The sequence below is a fragment of the Miscanthus floridulus genome, chromosome 1 (assembly GCF_019320115.1).
Source record: "Miscanthus floridulus cultivar M001 chromosome 1, ASM1932011v1, whole genome shotgun sequence".
NCBI lineage: Eukaryota > Viridiplantae > Streptophyta > Magnoliopsida > Poales > Poaceae > Miscanthus > Miscanthus floridulus.
The window spans coordinates 196,994,123-197,009,481 of NC_089580.1; positions in this window are offsets into that span (position 1 = coordinate 196,994,123).

The window sequence follows — 15,359 nt, forward strand, 5'->3', positions numbered from 1 at the left end:
CGTAGTCAAGTGGTGCCAGGCTCAGAAATTAGTGAACCGTCCGAGCAGGTAGCCAGTCCCCGAGCATAGCCTCGAAACAAAAAACAAGCACATTCACCGCAAGGTGAAGTGTGCCCACTTAGTCCCCGAGCCTGACAGTAGGTGACGTAGTCACGTGGTGCCAGGCTCAGAAATTAGTGAACCGTCCGAGCAGGTAGCCAGTCCCCGAGTTTCTGGCATAGATATCGGATAAATCAAATCGCGGCGAGAGATTCGGAGTAATGGCCGTACAGTATCAGTTACTAAGCCTCATTAAAATGCGGAGAATTTGGAGAAAGTGGCGGCGATAAATGAGCGGCGTGGGCTACTGTGACGCGATAGCCCAAGTTGCAGCCCATCAAACCATTTTGGAGGAATCGATGTAGCGCTGATCGCGGGAACGGTTTCCCAAAAACCCTCAGAGTCAAGACAGAGTGGGGGAAGTGCTTTATAACCGCGCCACCACTCACATCGCCTCCTACCTCTGTCAAGCCACACTACTTCCTGCCTTCGCAATCCCTGTGCTTCACCTCCGCATCAATCGTGAGCATTCGCCTTCAACCCTAGGACCAAACCATAGGAGATGGCGCCGAAAAAAGGAGCCGTAAAGCCGAAGAAAGTGGCCACCGGAGCTAGCCACGACGAGGAGTGGGTGCCGTCGAGGACGTCGCGGCTGATCTCGATAAGATGGTGGCGGCGGGCGTTCTCCCTGACCGTCTTACTGCTGGATGGCGGCCAGCTAGCGGTGAGCCCTTCCCGACACCACATACTGATGAGGCTGTAGTATTTGAGGATTATTTCTGGAGAGGGTTAGGGTTTCCTGTCCACCCCTTTCTGAGGGATCTTATGGAGTTTTGGGCGATTAGCCTCTGTAATCTACACCCCAACACCATTCTGCATGTTTCTATCTTTATCCATTTCTGCGAGGCATTTCTCGGTGTTCTGCCGCACTTCAACCTCTTCAGGCACTTGTTCTGTCTGAAGAAGAAGGGGGGCAGCGGTTCAAAGGTGGTCGGTGGCGTGTACCTGCAGCTCATGGATGGGATCACCAGCGAGTATATCAACGTTCCGCTGAATACCTCCCTGAAAGGTTGGAACTCTAGATGGTTCTATATCAAACAGAGTCACCCGTTGATTCGATGCGACGTCCACCACATCTCGGTTAACCACAGTAACTGGTCGGAGAGACCCAACAACGCTGAAATGGAGTAGGTAATGGAACTTCTGGAATTGAGTAAAGGCTTGGAACTTAGGGGTGAACTGGTTGCAGCTAGTTTCATAGTTCGGCGCATGCAACCCTGCAAAGAGAGGGCCCACCCGGCATTCGACTTTAAAGGTGACAACGACGGCACCCGTGAAAGCACGGACCGCCTGTCGAAGAAAGAAGTGATGGACCATGCCATGGATCTATTTTCTTCGAATGTCTCGTTCAGCTGGCCTAAAGGGACGAAGGCTTTCAACTGCACCAACCTGCCTCCTCAGGTAACCATTTCGCTTCGCGTCTATCAGGCAATAATTGCCGAGCATAGGACTGACTCACTTATGAAAAGATTCATTCGCAGGATAGGGCAATATACTTTTCAAACGTGCTGAGAGCCGATTGGCCAAAAGGAGTAGATCCTCGGCGGCCACTGCAGCATGAAGAAGGTGAGCCAAGCTCCTCGTCAGATAGTCCATCCCCAGTGTCAGAGAAAGTCCGCGGGAAGAGACCGGCAGTAGACGAGCCGGCCCAAAAAAGGAGAAAAACCGCCAGCTCTCATGCACACGAACCAGGAGGCATCTCTCTTGGAGAGGACCGAGTAGTTCGGCCATCACGAACTGCTGTGCTGGAGTGGTCGGACGACAACGAAGACCAGTCAGCACTTCCGCCGAGCGCGACGGAGGTGCCGGCGGATAGTGTCGCTCCCAAGCATCGAGCAGGGGAAAGTTATGGTCGGGCAACAGCGGACGCCCCGGCGATGCAAAGTACTGAAGCCCCCGAACAACGCACGGAAGGTGGGGCCTCCGAGCACCAAGAAGAGCGGTAGCCCACTGTGGAGGTGCAGGAGTCCTCCCACAAGGTCGATCAAGCAGCCGTGCCTGGGGGGTCAGGCAGGCATCGCCGATTCAAGAAAATCAATCGGAAGACCAAACCGTGAGTATATTTGCCTTGGAGTAATTATATTGTTCTTTGATTTCACCTTGTCACTGAGACGCTGATATGACACAGTGCGACGCCGAGGCCCGTGACCTCAGAAGAAAGAATGACGACTACCCCCGTCCAGGAGTCCCCGAGTGTTCGGCGAACAGAGGACGAGCCAGCCGCCGCTCCCAGCAGACCTGGCGATGGTGAATCGTTGGCGCACATGATGGGCTCGTCGGCGACCACAACCGCGGCTATGACCGAAAAGGTCATAACCGTGGAAACGGAAACTACGGCTGCTGTTGATGCACCGGAGGTTATAGACGCCACCCCGTCAACTGCTGAGGAGCAAACGTCGTCACCCGTAGGGGTGCCGGGAGTGGTCGGAGCGGTGGTCCGACCACGGAGCGCCCCGAAGGTGCCTCAAGCGATGATGGAGGAGGACGAGGTCATGGAGATCGAGCGCGCCGCGCCTGAGCCCTAGTCCTTCTGGATTCTTCGGAAACGCGGGGAAGAGGTGGTAGTCGTCGAAGAAGAAAACACCACCAGAGAGATAAAGAGGTTGAAATCTGCCATTGCCGGAGTTATGACTCAAATCGAGGTGAGTGCCACGCCAATAACACCGATAAATGTTGTCGGAAGATCAAGGTTTATCTTTTGCACTGTTAATCCGCAGGGGATAGCTCGGACAGCTGAACAACGGCACCAACTGATAAAGAGGATGGAGCCCCTCGCCGAGGAAAATAAGATACTCCGGGAGGCTTTAAGTCTTTCGGAAAAAAAGTATTCAGAGGGCCCAGCGGGAGCGGGACCTTGCGGAGTCGAATTCGCGGGACCTTGAACATCAAAATGGGGTTCTATCCGAGCGACTAACGGCGTCATCCGAGCAACTGAAGAAGACATCCGAGGAGCTGGCAATTGCATCCGAGGAACTTAAGAAGATGTCCGAGCAGTTGAGCAAGAAAAACGTAGAACTCGATAGTAAAACTGAACAGCTCGACCGGAAGTGCCAGCAGTTGGAAGATGCATCCAAGCTGAAATTGGGTACTCTTTTTCACATAATGTGCTTTGCAGTAAGTGGCCGTATTTTTTTTGTGTCTTATCTTTTGTGCTGGCAGAGCAAGATGCAGAACTCAACCGGCTTCGCCAGACCGTCGAACAAATCCGACAAGAGAAAACGAAGGAGTCGGATCGAGCCGACAAACTGGCCGAAGAATTGAAAGGTAGGCTTCCCCTGATCGGAAGTGACGCCGTAATTCTTTTTTACCGTGACGAACCATTGTAATTCTTGCAGATTAGCGACATAAAACCAAGGCACAGTTCAATGTGCTGGTGCAAGAGGCCAAAGTCCAGAAGGACAACTTCAACACTATAACTGCCGCAATAAAACCAGTGCTGGACTGCGTCGACGTTGAACCAGTGCCCCGTCCTGATGGTAGGCAGCAAGGGCCAGACACCATCATTCAGAGATGCAAGGCAGCGTGGGAAAACTTCAAAAACTTCAACCGCGACGCCGTTTTGACCGCCGCTACTCATGCCCTTGCGGTGGTTCGGTCCCATTATCCGTCCATCGACATCCAGTCGATAGGTGGTGGGTTTGCCGATGGGCTGAGCGACGCGCAGACCCAGTAGCTGGAGGATGACGTTGAGGATGTGGCGAAAGTGCTTGTCGGCGATATAGACTTGTTTGGCGAAACCGAAGCTGCTGGCAAAGCTTAAAGAACTGCTCAGATATTACCTCCTGTATTACATGATTTATCTGGCTAAGAAGAATCTGTGTATTATGGACCCGATGCTCTTTTTCCCAATATAAGCTGTGTTCGATCTTTTAGCTTTCACTGAACTAAATGCCTTAGTTAGGTCGTGATCCATAACGCATAACGCGGAGCCCATGTGTATGTTGGAGAAATAGGCGTTGTCATAAGACCGTGTCCTACCGGCCAACATGCCGAGCACCGAGCTCATGGTACGTTTGGTGGGGTGTTAGACCCTTGTTGCCCTCCAGAATTGCTATTGTGAAAAAACGTTCTGCCCAGCAGCCAACGTGAAATAACGTGGCGAGAGAAATGGCTAAAGCGGCGTCCGAGCGGTTAGTTCATAACTAAAATCTAGGCCTTGGCTAGCCCATAGTCCATAATGTTGAGCGCGGAGGCGCTGACCCGTGTAGGACGAACAGGCATGGCCAAGGAACCGCAGCCGACCAACCGTAACGCACAGTGCGGAGCCCCTAGGCACGTGTAGGATGTAGTCGGGGACTGGGTCGTTTCCATAGAAAATAGAAGGAAAAAAGGTGTGCTGTTTGACGATCGGCGGGCTATGTTGCGGAAATTGAAAGTGCAACACCGTCGTTGTTTTTGTAGGAAAACCTACGCGTCCCGGAGGAAGCATAGTAGGCGGTTTTTGGAAAAATCATGTTCGGTGATTTGGTGTTAATGTGTTCGGCGAATTGGAGAAATCGTATTTGGCGATCGGGAGTTAACTTGTTCGGCGAATTGGAGAAATCGTGCTTGGTGATTTGGAGAAATCGTGCTCGGCGATTTGGAGGAATCGTGCTCGGCGATTTGGAGAAATCATGCTCGGCGATTTGGAGAAATCGTGCTCGGCGATTTGGAGTAATCGTGCTCGGCGATTTGGAGAAATCGTGCTCGGCGATTTGGAGAAATCGTGCTCGGCGATTTGGAGTAATCGTGCTCGGCGATTTGGAGAAATTGTGCTCGGCGATTTGGAGGAATCGTGCTCGGCGATTTGGAGGAATCGTGCTCGGTGATTTGGAGAAATCGTGCTCGGCGATTTGGAGGTATTAGTCGAGCGTATTGGAGGCCATCGCGGTGTGGCTTACATTTCGCTAACGGTAGTTGAAGCTTATGATGAAGGAAAAAATGTAGAGAAATTATGGAGACCAGAACTTTATTAATATTAAAGTAAAGAATACATATCTATATTATTTTAGGGGAAGAAACGTATAAGGTGCTCTATGTGCCAGGAGTTGGGAACATCGAGTCCATCTAGGTCGCATAAACGATAAGACCCTGGTCGAGTAACACCTTTTACGATGTAAGGGCCCTCCCATGGTGAAGACAGCTTGTGAAGCCCTTCAGTTTTTTGTTTCCGACGCAAGACGAGGTCGCCGATCGCGAACGAACGACCTTTGATGTTACGGTTGTAATACCTCCGCAGACCTTCGAGGTACTTGGTTGTGCGAACACAAGTAATCAAACGTTCTTCCTCGGCCCGATCAATGTCCTCTGTCCGAACAGCTACGGCTTGGTCTTCATCATAGTTTTCTACTCTGGGTGCTCGGAATGCAATATCCGCTGGAAGCATGGCCTCTGAGCCGTAGACCATAAAATATGGAGATACGCCGGTACTGCGACTAGCTTGAGTGCGCAGTCCCTAGACCATAGCTGGTAGTTCTTGGAGCCACCTCCCCGGGTGCTTTTCTTCTTTCTGATAGAGCCTTTTCTTGAGGGCGTCGAGGATCATACCGTTAGCTCGCTCGACCTGACCGTTAGCTCTAGGATGAGCAACGGAAATGTATTTAACAGAGATGCACCTGTCCTCGCAGAAGTCCCAAAAATGATGGCCGGTAAAAGTTGTCCCGAGGTTGGTGATGATGCTGTTCGGGAGACCGAATCTGTGTACGATGTCTTCAAAGAGCTCGACTGCTTTCTTAGCAGTAGCTGCGACGAGTGGTTTGTACTCGATCCACTTGGAGAACTTATCGATGGCGACGTACACGTACCGGAAACCTCCTGGCGCAGGTTTGAAAGGCCTGATCATATCCAGTCCCCAGCATGCGAATGGCCAGGAAGATGGAATGGTTTGTAATTCTTGTGCCGGCACATGTATTTGCTTGGTGAAAAATTGACATCCCTCACATCGTCGGATGAGATCTTCTGCATCGGTAATGGCCGTGGGCCAGTAGAAACCTGCTCGGAAAGCTTTGCCGACCAGTGTTCTCGAAGCCGCATGATTGCCACAGGAGCCAGAGTGAATTTCAGAAAGTAGCTTCACATCGTCGTCTTGGATGATGCATTTCTGCAGTATCCCTTCCTTGGCACTTTTCCTCATCAGGATACCGTCCACCAACACGTAGTGGTTACTTCGGCGAATTAGTCGTTCGGTTTCGATTTTGTCGGCGGGTACTTCGTCGTTGGAGAGGTACTTGATGAATTGTTCCCTCCAATCGGCGATCTGCGAAGGTATCGTGAGCACCAACTGCTTGGCAGGGGGTACTTCTACAACTTCCGTGTCTTCATTAATTGATGGTGTCAAGAGGTCCTGAACGAAGATCCTCGCCGGGGCCGTGGTACGAGAAGATCCTATCTTCGATAGTTGGTCGGCGATTTGGTTTTGATCCCGTACCACGTGGTGATACTCAATGCCGTAGAATTTTCCTTCAAGCTTCCTGATTTCAGCGTAGTAAGCGTCCATCTTCTCACTGGAACAAGACCAATCTTTATTGAGTTGATTGATAACTAGCGCGGAATCCCCGTATACCATAAGGCGTTTGATGCCGAGCTCAATGGCTATACGGAGGCCGTGGAGACATGCTTCGTATTCCGCGGCGTTGTTAGAGACCGGGAAATGTATGCGAAGAACGTATCGGAGTTTATCCTTCGTCGGTGTGATGAACAAAATGCCCGCACCAGCCCCATTAATGTTAAGGGCGACGTCGAAGTACATCACCCAGTGCTCGGGGCAAGTGGTGGCGACGGGTTCTTGGATTTCGGTCCACTCAGCGATGAAATCGGCTAGCGCCTGCGACTTTATGGTCGGCCTGCTTCTGAAGTCGATGGAGTAGGTGCCGAGCTCAACAACCCACTTGATGATACGACCGTTGGCCTCTTTATTTCAGAGAATGTCTCCCAGAGGGAACTCGGTGACCACAGCGATCTTGTAGTATTCGAAGTAATGTCGAAGCTTGCGTGAGGTGATTAAAATTGCATATAACAGCTTTTGCACCTGAGGATAACGAGTTTTGGGCTCATTAAGTACCTCGCTGATGAAATAGACCGGACGCTGTACCTTGTAGGCGTGTCCAGTTTCCTTGCGTTCGACGACAATAGCCGTACTGACAACTCGAGAAGTGGCGGCGATGTATACCAGCAGAGTTTCATCTGGTCGTGGCGCTGTCATGATTGGAGGTTTTGTTAAAAACAATTTGAGCTGCTCAAAAGCTGTGTCTGCCTCCTCCGACCAAGAAAAGAGCTCAGAGGCCTTGAGGAGCTTGAAGAAAGGCAGCCCTTTTTCACCGAGGCGCGAGATAAATCGGCTTAACGCAGCCATGCAGCCTGTGAGCTTCTGTATATCCTTGACACACGTCGGCCGTTTCATGTTGGTGATGGCGGAGACTTTGTCGGGGTTTGGTTCGATGCCCCGAGCGCTGACGATGTAGCCGAGCAGGGTACCGGATGGAACTCCAAAGATGCACTTTGAAGGGTTCAGCTTCCATCGGTATTTGCTTAGGTTGGAGAAAGTTTCTTCAAGGTCGGAGATAAGATTGTCGGCGGTTCTAGTCTTGACGACCACGTCGTCGATGTAGGCTTCGATGTTGCGGCCATTCTGTTGGTCGAGGCACGTCTAGATAGCCCTTTGGTAGGTTGCGTCAGCATTCTTTAGTCCGAAGGACATAGTGGTGTAACAATATGCACCGAAAGGCGTGATGAACGATGTTTTAACCTGGTCTTCCTCCTTGAGGGAGATCTGATGGTAGCCTGAGTAACAGTCGAGAAAGGAGAGCAACTCGCAGCCGGCGGTGGAGTCGACAACCTCGTCTATCCGAGGCAAGCCGAAGGGGTCTTTAGGGCAGTGTTTGTTAAGATCAGTATAATCAACACACATTCTTTATTCTTTTTCTTAAATAAACAGGATTAGCTAGCCAATCTGGATGATACACTTCTTTTATAAATCCGGCGCGAATCGTCGAAGTTTCTGCTTGATCGGCTTAGCGATCGGCGAGACATTCAAGGAGTGCTCGATCTTCTCTCGTGGTACCCTCGGTATGTCTGCAGGTTTCCAAGCAAACACATCGGCGTTGGCACGTAGGAAGGAGACGAGCGCGCTTTCCTATTTGGGGTCAAGGTGAGCCCCCAATTTTCATCGTCTTGGAAGGGTCGTCGAGGCCGAGGCCGATCTCCTTGACTTCCTTGGACTTGGCGGAGGCCCGGGGAGGCTCTGGGATCTCCATGTCGTCAGCAGATGCGGTCTTGGCTTCGGCGACCACGCTGGCCATCTGGATGGAGGGGTCGGTGGCTTCGGCGAGGGCGAGACTTTCCGTCTCGCAGGCGTAGGCGACGGAGAGGTTGGCCCACAGAGATAGGACTCCAGCAGGCGAAGGCATCTTCAACACTAGATACGCATAGTGCGGAACAGCCATGAACTTGGTCAGAGCCAGGCGCCCTTGTATGGCGTGGTAGGCGGTGTCGAAGTCGGCGACATAAAAGTTGATATGCTCCACTCTGTAGTTGGTTGTCGTGCCGAACTGTACTGGTAGGGTAATTTCCCCCAGTGGTCTGGATGCCCTGCCGGGCACCACACCCCAAAAGGAGGAGTCTGAAGGCGTGAGGTCTGTTGTCCTGAGTCCGAGCTCCCTTAGGGCCCCGGCGAAGAGTAGATTCAAAGCGCTCCCACCGTCGACGAGGACTTTCCTGAAGAGCACCTTCTGAACAGTCGCGTCAAGGACGAGGGGAAAACACCCTATGTAGGGTATGTTTGCCCATTGGTCGGCCCTGCTGAAGGTGATGGAGATTTCGGACCACGGGCGATAGCTGGGGTTGGCGGTAGTTTCTTCTAAAGCTATGGTGAGCACTCGTCGGGCGGCGAGCTTTCGTTCCCTTCTGCTTTCGTTGGAGGCGAGACCCTCGAAGATGGTGGCGACCACCTTGTCGTGGTCCTGGAAGGCGTTATTATTATCCCCTGGTGGTTCGGCGTCCTCTTGTTCCCACCATTGTCGTCGTTGTACTTTTTATCCTGGAATTCCTTAGCCAAACCAAGGCAATCTTTCATCTTGTGTTTGGAGTTCTTGTGCAGGGGGCACGGACCGTCTAGGATCTTCTTGTACTGCTCGTCGTAGTTACGCTTTGCGCGCGGCTCATTGATGTTGGCGACAAAGTGATCTGGTCGGCGGCGGCGATTCTGACCAGGTTTGAATCCATCTGGCCGATCACGTCCGCTGTCCCGATGGAAACTACGGTCATCGTAGCGGCGATCGTTGTACTATCGATTGTCATTGCGGTCGTCATGGCGGCGAACGTTGTGCTGTCGGTCGTCGTTGCAGTCGTCGTGGCGGCGAGACGGGCGATTAGTGCCCGTGTCTTCGTTAAAATGCGCCTTCGCTTCCTCGGCATCGGCGTACTGATTGGCGGTTGTGATCATCTCGCCGATGCCGGTGGGTGGCTTTCTATTGAACTTAGAATGGAGTTCTCGGTGATGAAGTCCTCGGACGAAGGCGGTGATGACTTCGGCCTCCATGATGTTGGGAATAGAATTCCTCATCTCGGAGAAGCGTCTGATGTAGCTACGGAGTAGTTCGGACGGCTTTTGGTTGATGCGGTTGAGATCGTGCTTAGTGCCCGGCCGCCTACATGTGGCCATGTAGTTGTCAGTGAAGACTCTCTTCAGATCTTCCTAAGAGCTGATGGAGTCCAGGGCGAGGCTTGTGAACCAGCTCATGGCGGCTGGCGTGAGCATGATAGGGAGATAGTTTGCCATAACGTTGGTGTCTCCTCCGGTGACGCGGACGGCAGTGGCATAAGCCTGCAGCCATTGAGTTGGGTTCATTCTTCCTTCATAGGGCTCGACTCCGGTGATTTTGAAACCACGGGGCCACTGGAGTGTTCGGAGTGCCCTGGTGAACGCAGGGGGCCCTTCTGGGCTGTCGGGACCAGCATCGGCGGTGTTGCCGGCGACGATCGGCTCCAGAGCTGAGTTCGGGTTGCTGTATTCCTGCTCGTACTCCTGGCGACGTCGTACTTCATCTTCATGGCACCCGAAACGTCGTCGGTCGATACGCCGTCGTGCGTCCCGAAGATTGCTGAGGTGCACTCGGGCGTCCTGTTCGACCTCTTGGTCGTGCTGGCGATGATGCTCGACGCGGTGGCCTCCAACTCCCCCCTGGGGAGGTGGTGACTGGTCAGCGAAGCGGCTTTGACTGGGGCAGCGATTGGATCTAGGATCAACTGATCGGTGGATCACGCTTGTGGAGCACGAAGGTCTCTGAACTTCTCGGATCTCGTTAACTTGATAGTGTGCCGCTTTAAGCATAGCGGCGACCTTGGCGAGCTCGGGCGTCTGCGGGAGGTGAGCGAGTTCATTGGCGGCCACGGCCAAATTAGCGCTCGGAGTCTTGAAAACATCGTGGCCGTCAATGCGGAGGAATTCTTCGTTGAGGTTGCGATGAAGGGGCCTTCCTTGTGAATCGAACTGGTTATCATGAGCGGCCTTGGCCATCGTGATGGCGCGTTCGTTATCATGCCATTGCGCGCGGTTGGCGTTCCTGTTTTCACGGGCGGCGTGTTCCTCATCTATTTCGCCGTTCCGGGGGGGGGCTGTCGATACTGACGTTGAAAATCGCGCCACCCCGGAAAGGCAGGAGAGGAGGTTGCTTGGTGAAGGTCTTGGCGAGGGGCTCGGTGGATCCTTGAGATTCGGAGTCCGGATTTTCCTCGAGGATAGTTTGGAGAGATGCTCCGAGATCCCGGCCGACGTGCAGCATGTTGACGGTTGGTGGAAATTGGTCGGCGAGCTGGTCGGCGAACTTGCCCCTCAGGGTGTCCTGATATGTAGTTGCGGTGTTGGTGAGCCCAAAAGGCAGGGCAGCGGGCCCTGGAGTCTGCCAAGCATTGAACGTTGACAGATCGGGATTGGAGGGTGCTCGGTGCTGAACAAGGGTGTCTAGAGCCGACTCAGCAATGGAGAGGCAATCGGCAAGTTTCAGGCCGACCTGATCGATAGACTCGATCAGATCATCGTTGTTGACATGCCTCCTCTGGTAGCAAGGAAGCGAGCGGTGGGTGGCTGATGGAGCCGACCTCGGAAGTGGTTCCAAGATTGGATCTGCAGTTGCAGATGCGAGGGTGGTCGGTGCAGAGCCGATCTACATCGGCTCGAGAAGCTCTCCGACTCCGTCGGCGTTGATGACCCACATGATGGATCCGACCGTGAAGATCTGGCCAGGCTGCGGGAGGGACGAAGAGCCTGCGGAAAAAACCATCTTGTTCGACAAGGAAACAACACGCACACCCCTACCTGGCGCGCGAACTGTCGATGGAATATCGTCGGCAGTCCACCGAGGGGCACCCCGCGATGGTAGATTGATCGGTAGAGGAGCGTGTAATCGAGAACAAGAAGGCAACTGAGACACACGAGTTATACAGGTTCAGGCCGTCGGTACAATGTAATACCTTACTCCTGTGGTCTGTTGGTTTGCATTAGCTATCGTATGATTTGCCGTGAATTCGTAGGGGGTCCCTGCCCGCCTTATATGGTCTGGGGGGCAAGGTTACAAGTCGGTTAGATCTGAGAGATAATCGGAAAGTAATAACAGATTACAAGAAACATGGGATCGTATATATCCTATCAGATCTCGTAACATCTTTAGGATATCCTCTCTGTGCCTTGCGGGGGTCGCTGAACAGAATCGTGCCCCGCAAGGCTCCTTCTTGGGGCTAGACCGCCCCTGGAGGCACAGCCCATGTGACCTGCCGTGGGTATCCAGGGTCGTACCCCCACACCAACCCTCCCAGAGCACATTTGGCTGATTCCCCAACGGCCTGTAGCACGTGCGTGCTTGTGCATCGAGTTGACAATCACGTCCCGCCATGGTAGCGACAAGCCAAGCCATGCTGGCTCTTCCCCTATTCCTCTATCGCCTTGGTCGCTGGACCCATGCCTTCAATTTAGCTTGGTGGAGCCACGTCGGTCCAATTAGCTTTGTCCATGGCTTCATGGTGTTGTCAGCCATCCACCCAAGCCCATGGTGCGGTGATCCTTGCTATGCCATGCTTCAATTTGGAGCTTTCCTCTCGCCGGGTCGTTAAGTCCATCTCGGCACGCGTCGACGACAAGGTCCCCACTCTAGAGATGCTCGAGTTTGTTTTGTTGCACCGCTAGCTTCACCTCCATCTACCCATCACCCGGCGCACCCTTGCTAAGTCGTTACCACCCTCTAGCCACCCCTGACACAGGCTTGACACCGCTGTGCACCACCACACCGTCTATGCGCACGCGACCAGTTTGGCTTAGGCCACCTCCGACCGAACTACCACCTCGACTGGGTCCGTGGTGAGTGCCTGGAACTCACTCGCTACCCTATTTACTCCGGTGTTATTGTAACTCACCGGAACGCCACCATTTTGCTACAGGAGCTCCGCCGCTGTGGTCCGGCTTTACTGCGGTGTCCCAGCTCATGCTTTCTTCGCCTAGTGATTTGCGTTCGTGCCTAGGCAGACATCGGCTCTGTAGATAGGGCGGGGAGGGTCCCGGGTGCCCGGTGGGGGCCGTCGGTGCCACTGGCCGCCACGCCGGCGTGCGCAGCCAGGTCAAGGACCTCCCCGATGTGAAGATAGGTTGTTGCAGGGGCTGTTTTACGTAATCTCAACTGAAGGAATAGTGCACTTAGGGCTCGCTATTACTAGGTAGTCCGAGGATGTTTTCGCAAGATGACCGGCGCACGCGAGCCTCCCCGTCGTGGGCCGTAGTTGTGCGAGCAGGCCATGCTGGTGGGTCACAGTGTGCATGCGCGAGGCGCTGGAGTGGGCCAAGCCGCTCGTGCGGTGGGCTACGTGGGTGGATTCAGTTTTCTTTTTCAGTGAATGAATAAATGTTTATTCAATTTAGTTTTGAATTGATCTTTGTAAAATTATAGTAAATTCTGTAGATGTTCAAAAATAGTGAAACAAAATTTGTTAGGTTCATAAAAATGCTAACTATCTGTTGGTATAGTTAGTTTACAGTTAGCTATGATAATGATAGATTCATAAATTTAATTTAGAAAGCTTAGTATTAGTTAGCTTAATATTTGTAGGAATTTTTGTGGCAAATCGGTTATAGCTTTAGCCATGAAAGTTTTACAGTAGGCTCATTAGATTATTATGTGCTCACTATAATTCTTGTAGCCCTAGAGTAGGTTGATAAATAGAATAGCTAGTACTCCCTGTTTTATCATATATAGAGTAAATCGATATTAAGACTATGGATTCTTTTAGTTGCTAAGTTAATACATGAAATGTTGCATACCTGTTCAGTGGGAATGATAGGTAACGTAGCGTCTTAGTCGGTAGAGCTAGTTCAATAGCTTGACATATGTATTTTTATTTTAAGAGTTGCTATTGTCGTACTACTAAGTGTTGCATCATCATTTCATGCATGTAGATCACGAGTTGGTAGAGTTCGTGTCTGCGGACGAATAAGACTATGAGGAGATTATTAAGGAGTATGAGGAGGAGGTTCTCGTATAGGAGGGAGCCCCAGAGCCATTCGTTGCTGACTTTGTTGACACACCGCCTGCCCCAAGGCAAGCCCCAGTGCATAACCCCTATTTTTGCATAACCCCTATGTGATGTGCATTTGCGTTACAAACATTTTATGGAAACTACATGCATAGCTATATCTACCTATGAGTCCTACTAGTATAGGTCAAGTAGCTGCTATGCTCAGGATATTGGTAGCGTGAGTAAACTGCCGTTACTCACAATAGGTGAACAATTATGATCACCCCTGATAAATGATGGAAAGGAAAAATAGAGACCGGGCAGGGATGTGGTTATGTATTGGTGGGTGTAAGAGGTTGTGTCCTGTGGCCAATAGGGCATAGCTTGGTTACACTTTTTTCCTGCCTGTGTCGGTTAAGGACCGGCCATTGCATTGGGTTCTAGGCAAGTCACAGATTTATTATCCCGAGCACATACATGGGTATGGGCGCAGGGAAGGCTTGTTGCTCTCTTGTCGTGGGTTCTGGCACTTTCCGGACCGACTAATTAGAGGTGGGGATAGTGGAGGTCTAAGCACCGCACTGAGTCTAGGACTTAGGAGCGGGGGCTTGTAGTCCAAGTTTAGACGGGGACCTAGACCCCATGATAGAAGAGTGATGGGCTGGTCCTGCTTGTGCCTAGGGTATAAGCGGGGTGTGTGTTTTCAGAATACCCAGCTAGGGGCATTGATTCATGAATCATCGGCGTTCCGGTACGGCTTGTCTATAGTCTAGCACCGTAGTAAGAACTGAAAGATAAAAGGTGATGAAATGAAACTGATTGCTCAACTCTTGCTTGAAAATAGAACAAGTGCTTACATAGAATGACTAGATAATAAATTAATTAGTATTGCTAATAAGAACATAACTAAGGACTCACTATTAGAATTGCTTTCTGCAAAAAGAAACCCAGCAAACCATAAAGCTTATCATATCCCTTAGAGTCAGAAAATTATTCTCACTAGTCAGATAAGTCTTGTGAGTACATTGTGTACTCAGGGTTTATTTACCCCTGTTGCAGGTACTGCTTGAGGAGTAGCCGTTGTGTGATGGATTCTTCTGGTGGGCACAGACGAATCCTTGTTCATTATCGATAGTTGTTTCTTTTCATTCCGTTGTTTAATATTCTACACTCTGAATTTGGTAATGTAATATTGTATTTCTAAGAACTCTGGATGTATGAAATGGACTAAGTATTATAAGTCGTTCTCATTATTAGATCCTTGGGGGAAAATGTGGATCTTTCGGGCTCTCCCTTGGGGTGTGCCCGACGAAACCCGCCCGATGTAGCTCGCTCTAGGGGTGCTTAGTGTTAGTGGAAGACAAGCACCTCCGTAAGCGCGTTATCTTGGGCGGTTCTGCCACAAACAAATAACGTCCAAAGCTAATTGTTGTGATACATTTTATGTTGTTGAGATTGTTGTACTTCACTACCGCTGATGTTCCCTGTGGTATCCAGTTAAGCATCAATATTTATGACCATGTAGCTAACTCTTGTGTAATTTCCCCATGTCTGAATAGTGTCATCAAGGTTGGTCACATGTCTGAAGAATGATCATGACAAGTCTTTAACCACTTTGATCATAAGTATATTAAGGTAGCAGTAATGTGCTTTCTTCATTATGCATGTCCATTGTTAACCGAATAGATATCTGTACATTGGCATTGTACCATATGTTTTGGCGAATCTCATCTAACCTTGAGTACCCTTGAAATCTTTCCAGCAAACATCAGGACTGATGATGACGA